The sequence below is a fragment of the Podarcis filfolensis genome (genome assembly GCF_964270895.1).
Source record: "Podarcis filfolensis genome assembly, chromosome: 14".
Lineage (NCBI taxonomy): Eukaryota > Metazoa > Chordata > Lepidosauria > Squamata > Lacertidae > Podarcis > Podarcis filfolensis.
In genome coordinates this window covers 21,354,097-21,371,248 of record NC_139616.1, presented here as the reverse complement: position 1 = coordinate 21,371,248, position 17,152 = coordinate 21,354,097, and the positions used below count along the sequence as shown (strand labels likewise).

The following is a 17,152-nucleotide window of genomic DNA, read 5'->3' as shown; positions in this document are numbered from 1 at the left end:
AGACAACAATCGTCTCTTACGTCGGTGGCGGTAATGCAGGGGGACAACTGCGAGAGGAATGTCACAACACAGGGTGCTGTGGACCGGAAAGAGAGTCTCCTTGATTGGGTGCTCTGCTCCCTGGTGTGCCCCTGGTAAAATGATCTAAGTGGTTCTGGCCCTGTGCCACAATCACCCCCCTCTTCTTTTACAACCGTAATGCACAAGGAAATGTATAACAGCATTATGAACATGTCACTGGCATCGTTAACAGGCGTGAGCTGAAACCTCACTCATTTGCTATTCGCTGGAGAGGAGGGAAGGGAAGAGAATCCCTTTAATTATTGAGGATTAGTGAATCTCTCTTGGTTCCCCAAAAGCTAGCAGGAACTGGATCATGACCCTTCAGGTTCCTTGTGCATCATCTGACCATTTTGTACGCTTGCGTTTCTTCTCTCTCATTTATTTTTATTTGCTGTACCGAGGCCAGATTAATCTACCTTGTGAACCCAACAATGGTCAACAGCTAGGGTGATGTTGCTATGGAACTGACAGCTGCCCAAACTGTTTGCTCTTCTGTCAAAATTGAGAAGTGGCTGTAATGAAACGGAAAGTCTCCCCCTGGACAATAGAAAGCCCCCACGGACATCTGGCTGGCCACTGTGAGAACAGAATGCTGGACTTAGATGGGCCATTGGCCTGATCCAGCAGGCTCTTTTTGTGTTCTTAAATCTAAGAGTTCAGCACTTTCAGTCCCCATGGGTTAGACATGCAGGCTACTTCAGTCATCAGTTCTCCATCACATTGAACACTAAGTAAAGGAGCCTTGAAAGAGCACGACTGATGGCACAGGCCCAATGACTGACTGTGGCTCACCGTTCTCCCTCCTCCTTGGTGGCTGGAACCACCATCACCACTTCCTATTTAGTAAGATGGCACAGAAAAACAACCGTTCAGTGCAGCTAAAATGGGGTCCTGCCCCACCAACCTCAGCCAGCCTCCAGAGGATAGCTCAGTTGGCAGAGCATGAGACTCTTAAGCTCAGGATCATTTGTTCAAGTCCCTTGTTGGGTGAGATCCCTGCATTGCAGGGAGTTGATGATCCTTTTGGTCCCTTCTAATTCTATGAGAGGGTGGCTCTTCCTGTCATTGGCTCTGCCTACTCTTGCTCTTGCTCCCTTCTGCCCTGCGAGTCCCAATGGGCACCAGCCTACCCACATTTCGAATGCCTCCATTAAAGCTGGAAAGAGTTTCACGATTTGGCAACAGGGAATAGCAAGCTTAGGTTTCTGTGGGCAAGAAGAGGACCTTGTGCTTACCAAAGAAAGAACTTTTCCTAATTCTACCTCAGCTTTGTCAGGGAAAGCCTTGCTTGCCTGTTACAAATGTTGGCCTTTTCTTCATTCTCTGCTTGGGAGCATTCGCTGAGGTAACAAGCTGAGCCTGGAGGGAAAGGCCTCAAACCACTCCACAGTAGCTGGAACTTCATTTTATCTTCACAGGTTGACAGTTGTGCACAAATGCACGAAGGAGGTCAGCTAACCTGTTTGTTTGTTTGTTTTTCTCCCTGAGAAATATTTAGGTTCTGTCACAACGCATTAGACGAAAGGAGAGGACGAGGACAGTAGCTTTTCTGCCCCTACACAACTCATAGCCACCCTAATTAGTGTCAGCTTTCCCCAAGCTAAATGGCCACCTCAGGATTCACCCTGCACATCGCCGTTGTTGTTTTTAATCAGGGCCATTTTAGAACATCTCCGACTTGCCACTGAACTACAGAGAGACCTGTGTCCTTCGAAAGCGGCGCGTCAGGTGTGAAAGGCGCCTTTGGTGTTTTTCAGGGCCTACGTTCCAGCCGAGAGGGACTCTGACGGTTCAAAGGTTGAGTTTGCATGAGCTCCAAATGTCTGACATCCTCGGCTGCGGCCTGCCCATAGAAAGCGTCACACCGTCAAACACCTATTCTTGTCAATTTCAGAGAAGTTGCTGTGCGAGTCTGTCGCAACAAAAGCACCTTAAAAATGAACAAATGTATTGTGGCATGGCTTCTTCTTATCAGTGACTGAATAACCCTAAACACTCACATGTCCCTCAGGTGGTGGTTGTTTTTTAAATGAAGAAATACTTAAGGGCTTCAGAATTATGGAAAGTTTTTGAGGCCTTCCTCTCTAGTATACAGTGGTATGAGATGATTATATTTAAGGCTGCCTACACACCATATATTTAAAGTACATTCTTCCCCCTTAGCTCCCAGGATTCCTAGGGGAGGTGTTAGGTGAGTCAGGTTAAAATCTAGAGAAGACCTAACAATTAGGATTTCTTGGTTTAACACCTCATCTAGAAAGATGCAGCCCCTCATTATAGTGAACCTGACTGGAAAAAAAGTAGACTTAGGGCTTTCCACACTTGCGCTTGTCCCATGTATAGAAGGCATGGGCCCAAGCAGTTTTTCCTTTACCCCTCCACTTCCCCCTGGAAAATCCACTCTTCAGTGCTAAACTGGAGCAAACATCAATCGGGAGAAAACCCATTTGACATTTGCTCCGATTCAATGGTAAACAGTAGGCTTTCCCTGGGGAAAGCAGAGGCGAAAGGAAAAGTGTAGATGAGCCCTTAGACTGCAAACACACCACAGCTGTAGACAAGGCAAATTCCAAGCTAGGAATCAGAAGGAAAGGGAAGGGAAGGGAAGGGAAGGGAAGGGAAGGGAAGGGAAGGGAAGGATAATGGCTGATATTATAATGCCATTACACAAATTTAAGATGTGATGGCATTTGGAATGCTGTCTATAGTTCTGGTCACCTCACCTCAAAAAGGATATTGAAGAGCTGGGAAAGCTCAGAAAATGACAAATGAAACTAAGAAGATGGAGCAACATCCCTGTGAAGAAAGGCTGCAGCATTTGGGTCTTTTATTTCAGAGAAAAGGCAAATAAGAGGTGAAAAAATAGAAGTATATAAAATTATGCATGAGATGGATAGGGTTGTCATATGTCCGGATTTTCCTGGATATATATGGAAGACTGGAGTTGGCAGCAGTGTCTGGGCAGAAATCAGTTCAACCAGTTTTCTGTCCAGATTTTCACTGTTTGAAATATGGCAACCCTAGGCATGGAGAAAGTGGAAAGAGAATTTTTTTTTTGTCCCAGCAGTCATTCCTCCTCTGGTCACTGCTGTGGATACATGACCTGATTGAATAATTCCCTCAAAACAGTAAAATAAACATGTGCAATAAAATAAGCCCATAAAGACTTCAGACACACATGCACAAAACACAGACAAGGGTGCAGAGTATGAAGAAAAAGGATGGCTGTGTACCAGGTTTGCAGGACCATGGACAGATCTCTGGGAATGAGCAACTTGCTTCAATTTGCTCCCAGGTCCAACTTAGCCCTTGTAACTTTCCTGGTCCTGATCACCCATAAGAGCCTATTGAATCAGACCAATGGCCCATCTAGTCCAGTATCCTCTTTTCAGCCAGCTAGATGTCTGTGCAAAACCCTCAAGCACGACAAGCATGACAGCACTCTCCCCTCCAGCAGTTTCCAACAACTGGGATTCAGAGACATATTGCCTCTGACAATGGTGGTAGAAGACAACCATTGCAGCCAGTAGTCACTGATAGTCTTATCCTCCATGAATTTGTCCAATCCCCATGTCAAGCCATCCCAACTGGTGGCCATTACTGCCACATGTGTAAGCGAGTTCCATAAGTTCAACGATGCACTATGTGAAGAAGGACTTTCATTTATCTGTCCTGAATCTTCCAACACTCGGCTTCATTGCATGTCCATGAGTTACAGCGTTATGAGAGAGGGAGAATAACTTACCTTTATCCACTGTCTCAATGTCATGCATAAATTTATAATTTTTTATCATGTCACCATTTACTTGCCTTTTCTCTAAACTAAAAGGTCCCAAATTTCCTCATAGGAGAGTCACCTCCACCTCTTTTGGTTGCCCTTTTCTGAAACTTTCCCAACTCTACAATTACAGATAGGTAGCTGTGTTGGTCTGCCTGTTCCAACTCTACAATATTCTTTTTGAGGGGAGGCAGCTAAAACTGTACACAGCATTCCAAATGGAGTCAAGGCTCCACCCCTTGTGGAAAGTGGAGGTCCTTAAAGGGGCAGCCTCTGAGACAGGAACTGAGCTATCCCTTTCCTCTCCATTACATCCTGCCTAGGATGCTCTGTGTGCTGGTAAACAGGCACTGGAGAGTGGGAGGGACCAGGCAATGGTAGAGGGCTCATGCCTTGGAGGCATTGGGCTCAGGAAGAATGAAACTCCGTATGAAGACCTGAGTCTTGCTGTTACTGAAAACTTGGATCCAACCAGCAATTCCCCCAACCTATCTAGTAGGTAGAGTCATCTGAAATATGTCTAGCATTTTCTCACAGCAGGGAGATCAGCAGGTCTCTTGTGATGTGCACGTACCCTACATGGACATATTCTGCATATTCTCGTGGCAAAGAGAGTGGGTATTTTGTTCATGATTAAAATAGCAAAGCGCGGTACTGTACATCACTAGGGGAATCATGTTCAGTTATCCGAGACTTACTGTGATTCACTAAATAATAGAGACTGCTGAGCCTGGGGGTGAAAGAAACTTGAGGTCATGGAAGGATAACTTATATGGGATCACGATAGTTTAGAGAACATGGAGGGGAAATCACGCTAGACACAGAGATGTGCTAAGTAATTCCAACATCAGCTCTTGAACATGATTTCTAATATTCCAATTATTTACATTTTGGTAGGCAGTTAAGAAGAAATGTTTGGAGGAAGGGGGCTGAGAGAAAGGGGTGCATAGCAAGGCTAATGAGTTTATAGTTCACACAGCTCTTGCCAATTGCAGGCACATGAAGAAATGTGTGCCTATGTCCTCTTTTATGAATGCTCCCTTCTGAACTGAGCACACTCCACTGCACAATCTATCCTAGGGACCACAGACAGGTGTTCTCTCTCACTGCCCAGTTGGCAGAAGAGTAATTTGAGGGGATCTAAAAACTGTATCTCTTAAGGTAGCCAGCGCACTGGGTGCTATAAAGTGAGGAAGTGGGAGCCAGAGCACGAAATTGACCATTCTGCTTCTGTGCTCATGGGGGTGGGGGGAATACAATTTTTGGATGTTGACTCTGGCATGCAACAATGCCTGATGTTTCAGAACAATGCCAAAAAGAGGGGGGGAATTAAAATCTGTAATGGACTGAGCCAACTGTTCAGTGCTGCTGTTTGAAGAGGGGGTTTTTTTGGTAAGGGGAAGGAGGGGAGGGGGAAGTTTTCCTGATGCCTGTGGTCATCATGTTTAGAAACAGACCTTGGAAACAAGGTCTCTATGGAGCCAATTTCTTCACAGTTCAGGGGTCTTTGAATGTGATGTGTGGCATACAGAAGGGGAAGAGACCAGCTGAGGGTCTGTACTTCTCCAGAAGCTGGAAGACTAATTTGGGTCACAGGGCAAACTCCTGGAGTCCTGGCTCTTGAGATGTCAACATTTGAATGCTTTCAAACTGCAGGAAAAGGACAAGTGTATGACGATAACACTAGCAGAACAGTCCCAATTATTCGCTCTTAGTTGCTGTAGAACTGCAATATTCCCATGGAATCAGCGAAATTGTTAAAATATACTAAGTTAAGATACAAAGTGTGATGCACCATGAGGAATTCAAGATGCACGGTGCTTGGCTAGCCTTGGAAATTAAGAGTCAGTCCAGGCAAAAATAGGAAAGAGTGCATTATGAGCTTTGATAGAAAAAAAACCTTTCTCACCCACCAGAAATGGGGGAGAAGGAAACCACATGCCCTGTGATGCAGTCTCACCTCAAGCAAAATAAGCTTAGGAGAAAATGATGTTTATGCAGCTCTGAGACTACAAAAGCTACAGCTGTGCAGAGATCCGGGCCTCTCTCAAGTTGGGGGGAAATAGCTCCGGATCACCTCTGATTGGGCTGCCTGGAACCATCCAGAGCTGTCAGGGGGTGGGGGAGGGAGTCAGAGATGGGAAGAAAGAGAGGCAGACAACTCTAGCACTCCCCACAGGGAATGCACTGGTGGAGCAACCCCCAGCAGGATTGAATCCTGCAGGCTGCTGTATACTTCTTCACAAATGTTTTCCGCTGCCCTGCACGCTCCCAAACATATGTTTAATTAGGATTTTTTAAAAATAAATAACCCCAATTAAACATTAGCCCCACCCTATTTGATTAAGGGCCAAATCCAAGTCAGGTGTATCCCGGGCCAGGACGGTGTTTATTCTGGATCCTGAATTGGGTAGTGGGGACCGTACCTACCAAAAGCTACAGTATAATATAACAATGAGTAAAAATTTAAAAAGTCTACATCATCCTCCAAGGCCAAAATTTACCCGAACAAATGATAAAGCAGTAGAACAGTGAAAGCATAAATGGAACCAGACAAATTTTAAACAGGTCTGTGGATTTTTCCAAAAGAAGCTTATCCCTTATGGCCAGGAAAAGCAAAACTGATGATGACACATTTGTCATCTTACGTGGGTTTCACACATCCCTAAACTCAACAAGCGCAGATGACAACACTTTGACACTAGCAACCCTTGATTCAAAACATGCCAGGCACTTTATGGTGACAGATGTTACAAAAGTGTAAGGGTGCGATTTTGTGTTTTCTCATTGTTATCAGGATAACCTGCCAGGCCGGAAAAAGAACACTGTGTACAGTGATCAAATTGTTCCAACAGGCAACTCTAAGGAAGTGTGTTTTCCTGATTTACACATCTAAGCAATGGCGTGCACTGATGGGCATCACGGAAGAATCCTGCTGGCACATGGAACAATTGCTTCTGGAACCACCTATTTGGAACGATGGCTTTTCATCCCATGTTCTATTTCGTAGACCTAGATCAAGATTTGGCAACTGCCTTCAGGGAATAGGAAGAGCAGGCACAGCATACAAAGGTTATCCCTAGCATATTGTCTCCTTCTGGTATGCTAATGCAGGAAGGCTATTTTTACAGCCAACACTGAGCATGCATTGCAGTTTGTACAATGTTTGGCACAATGTTATGGATAGGGCTGCCATACATCCAGATTTTCCCAGGATTTCAAAGGCGGGGGGGATTTCCGAAAGGCAGCCCTTTTTCCTGGATCTTAGGCAAGTCAATCTAAAAATTGTATTTATCGAAAAAAGCTCAACAATTTTCACAGCAAACCTAAGAAACTAAAATAAGTGAGGGCCAAAGCTTTGAGAAAGGGGTTCCCCGCCCAACCCCCAAATGGCTGCCCACTGGTCCATACTTTCCAACATTTCTCCAATTAAAATAGGGACATAGGAAGCTGCCCACTGGTCCATACTTTACAACATTTCTCTGATTAAAATAGGGACATCCCATTCCATAATGATAATTTTACTATTGATACCCCACACATCTTACTGGGTTGCGCCAGCCACTCTGGCAGCTTCCAACACACATACAGTGGTACCTCAAGTTACAAACACCTCAGGTTACAAATGATTCAGTTTACAAACTCCGCTAACCTGGAAGAGTTACCTCGAGTTGAGAACTTTGCCCCAGGATGAGAACGGAAACCGTGTACCGGCGGTGCAGTGGCAGCAAGAGGCCCCAATTGTAAAAGCATGCCTCTAGTTACGAACAGTTTCAGGTTACTGGAACTTGTCTTTGAACTGTGATCGTGCCATTTGTATGCCTTGCCAATGGATGGAGAGAGGAGGACTAGAAACCTCTGGCTTTGGCCAGGCTGGAATGTAGCCTACTGCACAAAATAGGATGTCCTGACCTCCACAGCTGACCTGAAAGTTCCAGGTTTCCCAGACTAGATTAAATGTTTCCTCCCACAGCTCTCTTCAATTCGATCTGGGAACACTCCCTTTAGCTAAGGTTTCTACCTTAATTTCCACCCAGTGACATGTTTGCTCATTTGTTAGACTTTGTGTTATTTGGATGACATGCTCTCAGTGACTGTGGTTAATGCTTTGTGTGTCATGCTCAGTGACATCACCCTTGTGACATCCCCAGGGGTTGCCTTCCATGATATCACTGGGGGCCACCCATAGCTCTTAGATTTGGGCCCTAAAATCTCAAAGTCTGGGACCCTATTAACAAAGGGAGAGAGTTGTATACATTGCTCCTCCCACTTCTGCCTCTGGCCACACCCACCACTGGCATATGGCCTCTGAAAGGTTGCCCCTGAGGGAATGCAGCCCTTGAGCTAATAGGGGTCCCTTTTATATATATATCAGTCAATAAACATCAAACACACAAAAAGCAGCAACAGTTTTTTTAAAAAATAAAATAAAATTGCAGAGTTGAAGGGAAGGGATTCCCCTATCACTTCTCTTCTCTTTCTCATGCCTGTTTAAGAGAGGTGACTCCAACCTCACCTCTCTTCCCTTGCAATCAAAGATGAGTTTAGACACTCCTGAAAGAGGAAGCGAGTGCAAGGTGTTATTTTTGCCCTGCAGGTGCTGCACAGCAATCTGTTCTTGTACATCTGCTCACTGCTCTCACTATACATGACAGCAAAGGTCGGAAGATTAAGAATCGCTTTATCCTTTTCTTGGTAGATAATTGGGATGGGAGGGAGGGCTGATGCCAAGCAAAAGGGGATCCGGGCATTAGGAACCAATACAGCACATATGGTACACCAAGTGAGGAAAGTAGGGGGGGGTGGAAAGAGACACGGCTACACAGCAAAATGAATTTGGTAGATTCCACTCCAGCCAGACAATTCTGAAGCAAGGTGGACTGAAGGTTCAAGAAGATGGGAAGCTGCTGTATACAGAGTTAGATTATTGGATACGTCCAGCTCAGTAATGCCCACACAGAGTGGCAGTTGTCGGAAAAATCCAATGGAAATGGAAGTTCCTGATGTTCGCTTATTTGTTCCACATTTGGGATGGCACTCAAAGCAGCGAGTATGGTTGGCATTCGGTGTTGCTACTGCTTTCAGTGTTTGCATTGTGTTTCCTCTGCGTTGAAATGAATGGGGTGGAATAGCATAACAACATAAGCTGTGTAAGTGATGTAATTTCCCTGCAGTATATATATCAAGACAAAGAATTTAAGCTTTGGCATAAGATGAACTGCAGCAGAATGGAAACAAAGCTGCAGGGAAGAATGGAAAATGATGCCTTCTTACATCCCTACTGAGGTTTCCCAGGATTTCAGACAGGGTCTCTCCCAGACCTATTAGGAGATGCCATTGATTGCATTTGAGTCCCTCTGTACACAAGCAGATGTTTCACCACTGAGATATGACCCTTTACTGCTAGATTTGGTGAAACGTCTCCACTGTGAAAGACTCCTCATGAAGAAAGATTGCAGCATTTGGGACTTTTTAGTTTAGAGAAAAGGCAAATAAGAGATGACATGACAGAAATGTATAAAATTATGCATAGCCTGAATAAAGTGGGTAGGAAAAAAATTCTCTCTCTCAAAACATTGGAAATGTGGACAGCCAACAAATCTGAATGTTGAAAGATTCGGGGCAGATAAAAGGAGGTTCTTTTTCACACAGTGCCTAGTTAAACTATGGAACTCACTCACACAGGAGGCAGTCGTGGCCAAAGAACAGGGAAGGAGGCCAAGGAGCACAACCCCACTCTCGCTGCCCCTGCTCACAGCCAGATGGGGAATGTCCTGGTAGAGCACAAGAGCTGCCAAATAGGTAGAAGCAAAGTTGTCTTTGCATTTTGCATTCAGCAGGGCATCTGAGGTCTTGAATGTTTTCCACAGCAGGATGAAGAGACCAAGGCCATCTGGAGTCTTCAGCCAAACGGTGTGCCTCAGAGCTTCTGTGTGATGCTTCATGTCACTGAAGGCTACATAATACTTTCAGTTGGCGTTGCATTGTGTCTCGGGAGAGAGGCAAATTTGACAAATCATGACACAGGCCGATGCTTTTGCCCAGACAAAGAAATCGTGTTTCAGTGTGCTGGACATAACAAAGGGGAGGGGGTGCAGGGGTGGTGAAGTGGATGGAATTGGAGGCAAGGGCAAAGAGCGGTGGTGAGAGTCAAGAGTTTTTGCTTCTGGATTTAACTTGAGTAAAGATTAAGGGGAAGGTGGACCCAGATCTTTCACCTTTACGTCTGAGCTTGCCATTGCAGGTTACCTGACAGTGAACCAAACGCTGGTTTGACCACCACACTTGCTACATTCCTCATGCTTCAGGCAGCTGCATTTATTTCAAAACACACACACATACACACACCATGTTTTCAAGTATAAATGTTCATCTTGTACAAGATGAACATTTATACTTGAAAACATGGTGTGTGTGCGTGTGTTTTGAAATACAGTGGTACCTCGGGTTATATACGCTTCAGGTTACACACTCTGCTAACCCAGAAATAGTGCTTCAGGTTAAGAACTTTGCTTCAGGATAAGAACAGAAATCGGGCTCCAGCGGTGCGGCGGCAGCAGGAGGCCCCATTAGCTAAAGTGGTGCTTCAGGTTAAAAACAGTTTCAGGTTAAGAACCGACCTCCGGAATGAATTAAGTACTTAACCTGAGGTACCACTGTAAATGCAGCTGCCTGAAGCATGAGGAATGTAGCAAGTGAGTTTTGCAGGGTGAGGCCAGGGGCCAAATGTGAACCTCCAAGTCCCTCTGTCTGGCCCTGAGGATTCTCCTGAGGCCACACCCACACTCTCCTCCAGCCCCATCTTTGGCTCTGCTCTCCCTGCTCCTCCAGTTCCTTTGCCTGACTGGAATGTGTCCTTGAACATAACGCCGCTTGCCATCTCGCCTGTGGTGGCTCTGCCTTCTGGCTTTGGCCACCCAGCTCATGGACATGCTAGGAGTCCTTGGAGAATTTGGCCGGTATCTAGGGATATATGGTGCGAAGGAGCAAGAAGTCTGAACTCCCTTTGGGAGCCAGATTTCTTAATCTGGAGGTGTGGAGGTGGAGGGAGGAGAAAAAGGGCAACACACAGCAACACACCCACCCCGCTGGTGGCATTCTGGTTTATGCTGGGGGTGGAGAGAGAGAGAGAGCGAGAGAGAGAGTCTCAAGCAATACGTACGTACACACACACACACACCGCATTACAAAAAGTAGGTTTTGTGCCAGCCTCATCAGTGTGGCAGGGTAATAAGGTCAATGTGAAAACAACTGGAAGGCACATTCCCCAGTAAACATGTGCTGAGTGAAAACAGCCCGACCTTATGTTGTAGAATCCAAACCCATTGAGTCAATTGCCAGAAAACATGACATGACCTTTCAGATTCAGTGAGCATCAGCTCCGGGAGCAGGGCTGCCGTGCTCTTTTCCATTTCACTGCTGCCCCCGAGGGCCTCAAGTCACCGGAAATAATAGCTGAGGCCTCTAAATCTGCACTCCTTTAATGAAAAAAATATATATATACACATGGCATCCAGTTTGACCCTGGTGGCAGATACTTTTTCCTGTATGCTTAGCTCAATTTCTTTAAACTTAACAGCCTTCTTGCCTGCTTTTATTTATTTATAACACACACACACACACACACACATGCTGTTTCTTCTACAGTTCCTTCTATTTCTGATGCTCAGGTGGTGAGTGTCATTCCTTATTTATTTATTTTTTCATTGGATTATAGAATCACAGAATTGTAGTGTTAGAAGAAGGGACCACCAGGGCCATCTAGTCCAACCCTCTGCAATGCAGGACTTTTGCCCAACGTGGGGCTTGAACCCACAACCCCAATTTTAAGAGCCTTCATCGGATTTAAGAGTGTGAGAGTCTTCATCATATTTATCCAAGGCAGATTGCAGCCACATGTGACCCTGAAACAAACAGGCCCAGTGTGGTCTAAAGTATTGCAGAAACAATTAATTATCCAGCAGGTGATACAGCGACGGTCGCAGAGTCTGATGCCTAAGCCCCTCCCAGAGCATGAGCAAAGAAGTGCATCTTTAACCAGTGCTGAAAAGTCTGCAGCAGACTCACCTCAGAAGGGAGGGCAGGGAAATGCAAAAGCAGGGCACCATAATAATAATAATAATAATAATAATAATAATAATAATAATAATAATTATTATTATTATTATTATTATTTTTTATTTATACCCCGCCCTCCCCAGCCAAGGCCGGGCTCAGAGCGGCTTACAAGCAATAATAAAAACAAGATGAATGATTACAACTTAAAAACAAAAATAAAATACAACATTAAAATAATGGAACATTAAAATATTAAAATGTAGCCTCATCGCAGGAGGAGAAGGAAAAGAAAAAAGAAAGAGAGGGAGGGAGGGAATCAAATTGGCTCCAAGCCAAAGGCCAGGCGGAACAACTCTGTCTTACAGGCCCTGCGGAAAGAAATCAGATCCTGCAGGGCCCTGGTCTCATGAGGCAGAGCGTTCCACCAGGCCGGAGCCAGAGTTGAAAAGGCCCTGGCTCTGGTTGAGGCCAATCTAACTTCCTTAGGGCCTGGGACCACTAGAGTGTTGTTATTTATGGACCTTGAGGCTCTCCGTGGGGCATACCAGGAGAGGCGGTCCCGTAGGTACGAGGGTCCTAGGCTGTGAAGGGCTTTAAAGGTCAAAAGCAGCACCTTAAATCTGACCCTGTACTCCACCCTGTACTATACACATACATACATACACACACACACACACACACGGGAGGCAGGTCTTAGCAAGCTGGGGGGAATCCCAACATTTGTGGAAGCACAACAAATATTTGTGGAGGAACCTAAGGAGAGAATCGCTCCAGAATAAAAACCCTCAGTGAGGATTGAATGCAGTTGGTGACCACAAAAGATTTAACGGACAGTTAAATCTTAATTCAGCAATGGAGACCACACTGCACCCTCCACTGAACCTTAGGAGGACATCTTAGAAGGTGCAATGCAGGGCATGTGGTAGACACAGCCCTGTCCATCAGCACCTCAATGCCATGTCTCTGAACCACCACCACCCCTTGGTAAACAACAGCAACACTCAGTGTGCACAGCCCCATCCTACTCACACTGCCCCACCAATCACTTCTGGGAAATAGTAGTGTTATGTACCAAGTTCAATAGGATCCAAAATGCAGCAGTCTGATTAGTCCTAGAACAATAGGATTCAGAATGCAGCAGTATGATTGGTCCTAGAACAATAGGGTCCAGAATGCAGCAGTCTGATTGGTCCACAGGAGCCACCCAATCCAGCTCCAGGTGTAAGGGAATCCGCAACCTGATTGGCCTACAGGAGAATCCCAGAATTAGCCAATCACGTGGGGCCCATTGTGTAAATAATGTATATAAAGCAGAGATTTCGGGGGAACTTCCATTCCTCACTACTATGAGCTAAATAAAGAACATGAAATCCACACTCGACTCCAAGTATATTTCAAATAGGCATAAGAAGAAACTAAAGATTTTATCTATTCCAGCATCCTGTTATCCACAGTGGCCAACCATATGCTCACAGGATACCCACAGGCATAATAATAATAATAATAATAATTTATTATTTCTACCATCTGGCTGGGTTTCCTCAGCCACTCTGGGCGGCTTCCAACAAAAGATTAAAAATACATTAAAACATCAGTCATTAAAAACTTCCCTAAACAGATGTCTTCTAAACATCAGATAGTTGTTTATTTCCTTGACATCTGATGGGAGAGCATTCTAGAGGGCGGGTGCCACTACCGAGAAGGCCTTCTGCCTGGTTCCCTGTAACTTCACTTCTCACAGTGAGGGAACCACTAGAAGGCCCTTGGTGCTGGACCTCAGTGTCCAGGTTGAATGATGAGGGTGAAGACACTCCTTCAGGTATACTGTGCCGAGGCCGTTTAGGGCTTTAAAGGTCAGTACCACCACCAACAATGAGGAGCCCTTCTGGATGAGGCTAAGGGCAGATCTAGCATTCTCACAATGGCCAACCAAGTGCCCATGTGAAGCCTACTAACATAATCTGAGCACAGCAGCTCTCTTCCCTCATCTGCAAGTGCCAGCAATGGGTAATAGTTACTGAAAGCCTTGTCCTCCATTAATTTGTTTAATCCTCTTTTAAAGCTATCCAGCCAAAGCTGGCCATCACTCCCATGCTTATGGAAGCGAGTTCCATATGCTGTGTGAAGAAGTGCTTTCTTCTTCTTCGAGAGCCAGTGTGGTGTAGTGATCAAGAGCGGTAGATTCGTAATCTGGGGAACCGGGTTCGCATCTCCGCTCCTCCACATGCAGCTGCTGGGTGACCTTGGGCTAGTCACACTTCTCTGAAGTCTCTCAGCCCCATTCACCTCACAGAGTGTTTGTTGTGGGGGAGGAAGGGAAAGGAGAACGTTAGCCGCTTTGAGACTCCTTCGGGTAGTGATAAAGTAGGATATCAAATCCAAACTACTACTACCACTACCACTACCTCTTCCTCTTCCTCTTCCTCTTCCTCTTCCTCTTCCTCTTCCTCTTCCTCTTCTTCTGTTGGTGCTGAATCTTCCAGAATTCAGCTTCATTGGACGACCTCAGGTTCTTGAACACTGTGAAGGTAGGGGAAATTCTCCTTATTCACTCTCCCCACACAACAATTGGCTTGAGGGAAGCCTACAATCGTAGTAGCCCTAGGAACAGAATCTCGCATGCAGAATCTCCCTCTGGCTTGAGGGAAGCCTGCAATCATAGTAGCCCTAGGAACAGAATCTCGCATGCAGAAGTCAACTTCAAGGAAAAAGACAATGTATGTTAGCCAGAAGATGGAGAATTTGCATACACTTGTTTATGCCCATGTCTGTCTTTGCCTGCCAAAGAGAAGTGGTAGCTTAAGAGCCTAAGAGATGGTGCCCCAGATGAGCACAGGGAACCTGTGTCATAAAACCCATCAGTGAACCAGTTGTGACAGCCGCTAATGTGCAACACCAGTCCATGATTGGTGAAGGAGCTGTAGCTCAGTATTAAAGAAGGTCCTGGTTCAATCCCCAGCATCTCTAGGTAGGTCTGGGAGGGACTCCAGGTTTGGAATTGTAGACGCTGCTGAGCTAGCTGCTAGGTGGACCAATGGTTGTTCTCAGAAAAACACAGCTTTCTATACTCCTATGAGAAGAGGAGGCTTGGAAGATTTTGTTCCATGTGGAAACTCCATTTGCTTTGCTTTTGAGCTTCCCCAGCATGCTGGATACAAAACAGCCTGCCATCTGTGCATACTGTAGGGAGCTTCTGTGACCCTTGGCCAGTTAAGCACAGGTTAATTGCAGGCATGTATCACATTCCCCACAGAGCTAAATGCACTCCAGGGAGATGCCTTGGCAGAATTTCTTCTCTTTGGTTATGGGGCAAAGTACCCAGTTTAAGAAAGAAAAGAAAAACAAAACACAGAGACGCAGCCTGGCCACTCTTTTCCCCAGCACTGGGTGCTTATAAGTCCAGCAAGGAAGTGTCCAGAGAAATTATAGGGATTTAATAAAATAGTTTTCAGAAGCGGAAGAGAAGGGCAGCTAATTAATCAGGCATGAAAGAGAGATCAGGCAACACTCATTTCTTTCCCAAAGCTGATCAGGACAACTGATTGTATTAGAGATGGGTGGAATGTTGCAGCCTTAAAATAGCCTCTGTAAGAGGGCAGCAACATTTAAAATCAATTAATTGGTTAAATCAAGGTGGATATTCAAGGTTAAATCTGGATATTTTGCCATCAGAGACAGATATTGGCCAGAGAGTGAAAGAGAGAGATCTGGTGTCAGATTTTCCCTCCTCACTCCTGCTGAAGACTGACACCCTGGCTCAACCAAAGGGACTGTACTGGGGAGAACCAGGAAATGGCCTGGGATGTAAAGATGAACAAGTCCCATGATATGTTCTCAAACTGGGGAGCAATTTTGATACATTCCAATTGGGCAGATTTATTTATTTTTTTAAGAACCAAGAAATGGATGGAAAAACACAATTATCATTCCTCCACCCTTATTCCAAATCTTAAAGAGGTCCCATGGCAGTAAGTGGTGCCGAGGCAGAAGTGGGTGGGGTAACAAACATAAATTCATCTTTTGTACTGTAGGCTATTTTCTGCGTGTGCACACACCTCTGTCCTCCATTCAGGCAGGGAAGCAGCACAGAGTACAAAGACATATTCCAGCCAGGCAAAAAAACTCAGGGAAGGTAGGGATGTGGGCTAGTGAGGGGTGTGGCCTGAAGAGAGTCTTGAGGACAAAACAGAGGGACGTGAGGTGTATACCATTGCTTAAACCAATTAGTGTATGGATTGTGAAAACAAGGCATACATTGGAGATTCTCCGTTTTCACCCTCGTTTTGTAAGAAGTAACAAAATAGTAAGCTGAATAGCAAAGAGTTTAATGCAACAGAATTTCCTAACTCATGGGATTTTTCTAGACCCAAAGATACCCGAGTTGGAAACTCTGAATAAGAAACACAGTTTCCTCCTGATATTTCAGCGCCCCCCCCCCAAACAAAGGCTTGTTAGAAGTACCACACTTTGCCACTGTTGGAATCACTGTACCAGTAAGCTGAAGGTTTTACCCCAAGGCTGACACCAGCTGGAGAGATGTATGGTAGGTCAGTTAACTAGGGTATAAAAAGGAAACCTTAGTATTGTGTTTCCTCTTAGAAGCTCCTCTTGCATCAAATCCATGGGGGAGTTTGCCTCCTCATTAGGGCCTTGTCCAGATCATCGAAGTTCCGCAAACGTACAACACCGGGAAGAAGGGAAAAAACTGACCTCCCGCTGTGAAGTCAATTGCATTATGCAAAAGACGTTAAGGCAAAAGTTACCTAGAATGAGCAAAGTAGGACTGTGGAAGGGTTGCTCAGCACGAGCAGACTAAATTCCATCACGGTAGATGTGGGCCTTGCATATTTTGCTACCGCCAACTGACTTTGTTGTTCTGCAGCCAGAAGTCAGCAGAAACAGAACTTATCCAAATGAACTCCAGCAGGCTGCCACAGGACCCTTTAATAAGCGACAGGCTTGTTAACAACGCCATGCTGTTTAGCAGTGCTGTGCCAAAATGCATGGTATAGCTCAGGCTTCCTCAACCTCGACCCTCCAGATGTTTTTGGCCTACAACTCCCATGATCCCTAGCTAGCAGGACCAGTGGTCAGGGATGCTGGGAATTGTAGTCTCAAAACATCTGGAGGGCAGAGGTTGAGGAAGCCTGGTATAGCTGTTCCTGGAGTGTACCACTGTAGAATGTATGAGGGGGAATCACGTATTTGAATGTGCTCTTACTTACACACACACACACACACACACACACACAC

General features: G+C 45.4%; 1 long non-coding RNA gene across 1 annotated transcript in view; it reads left to right on the top strand.

The window, feature by feature from the left end:
• The window catches only part of LOC310749837, an 807,599-nt gene that overhangs the window by 616,649 nt on the left and 173,798 nt on the right, over positions 1 to 17,152 (top strand). The gene's annotated exons all lie outside the window — the stretch shown is intronic.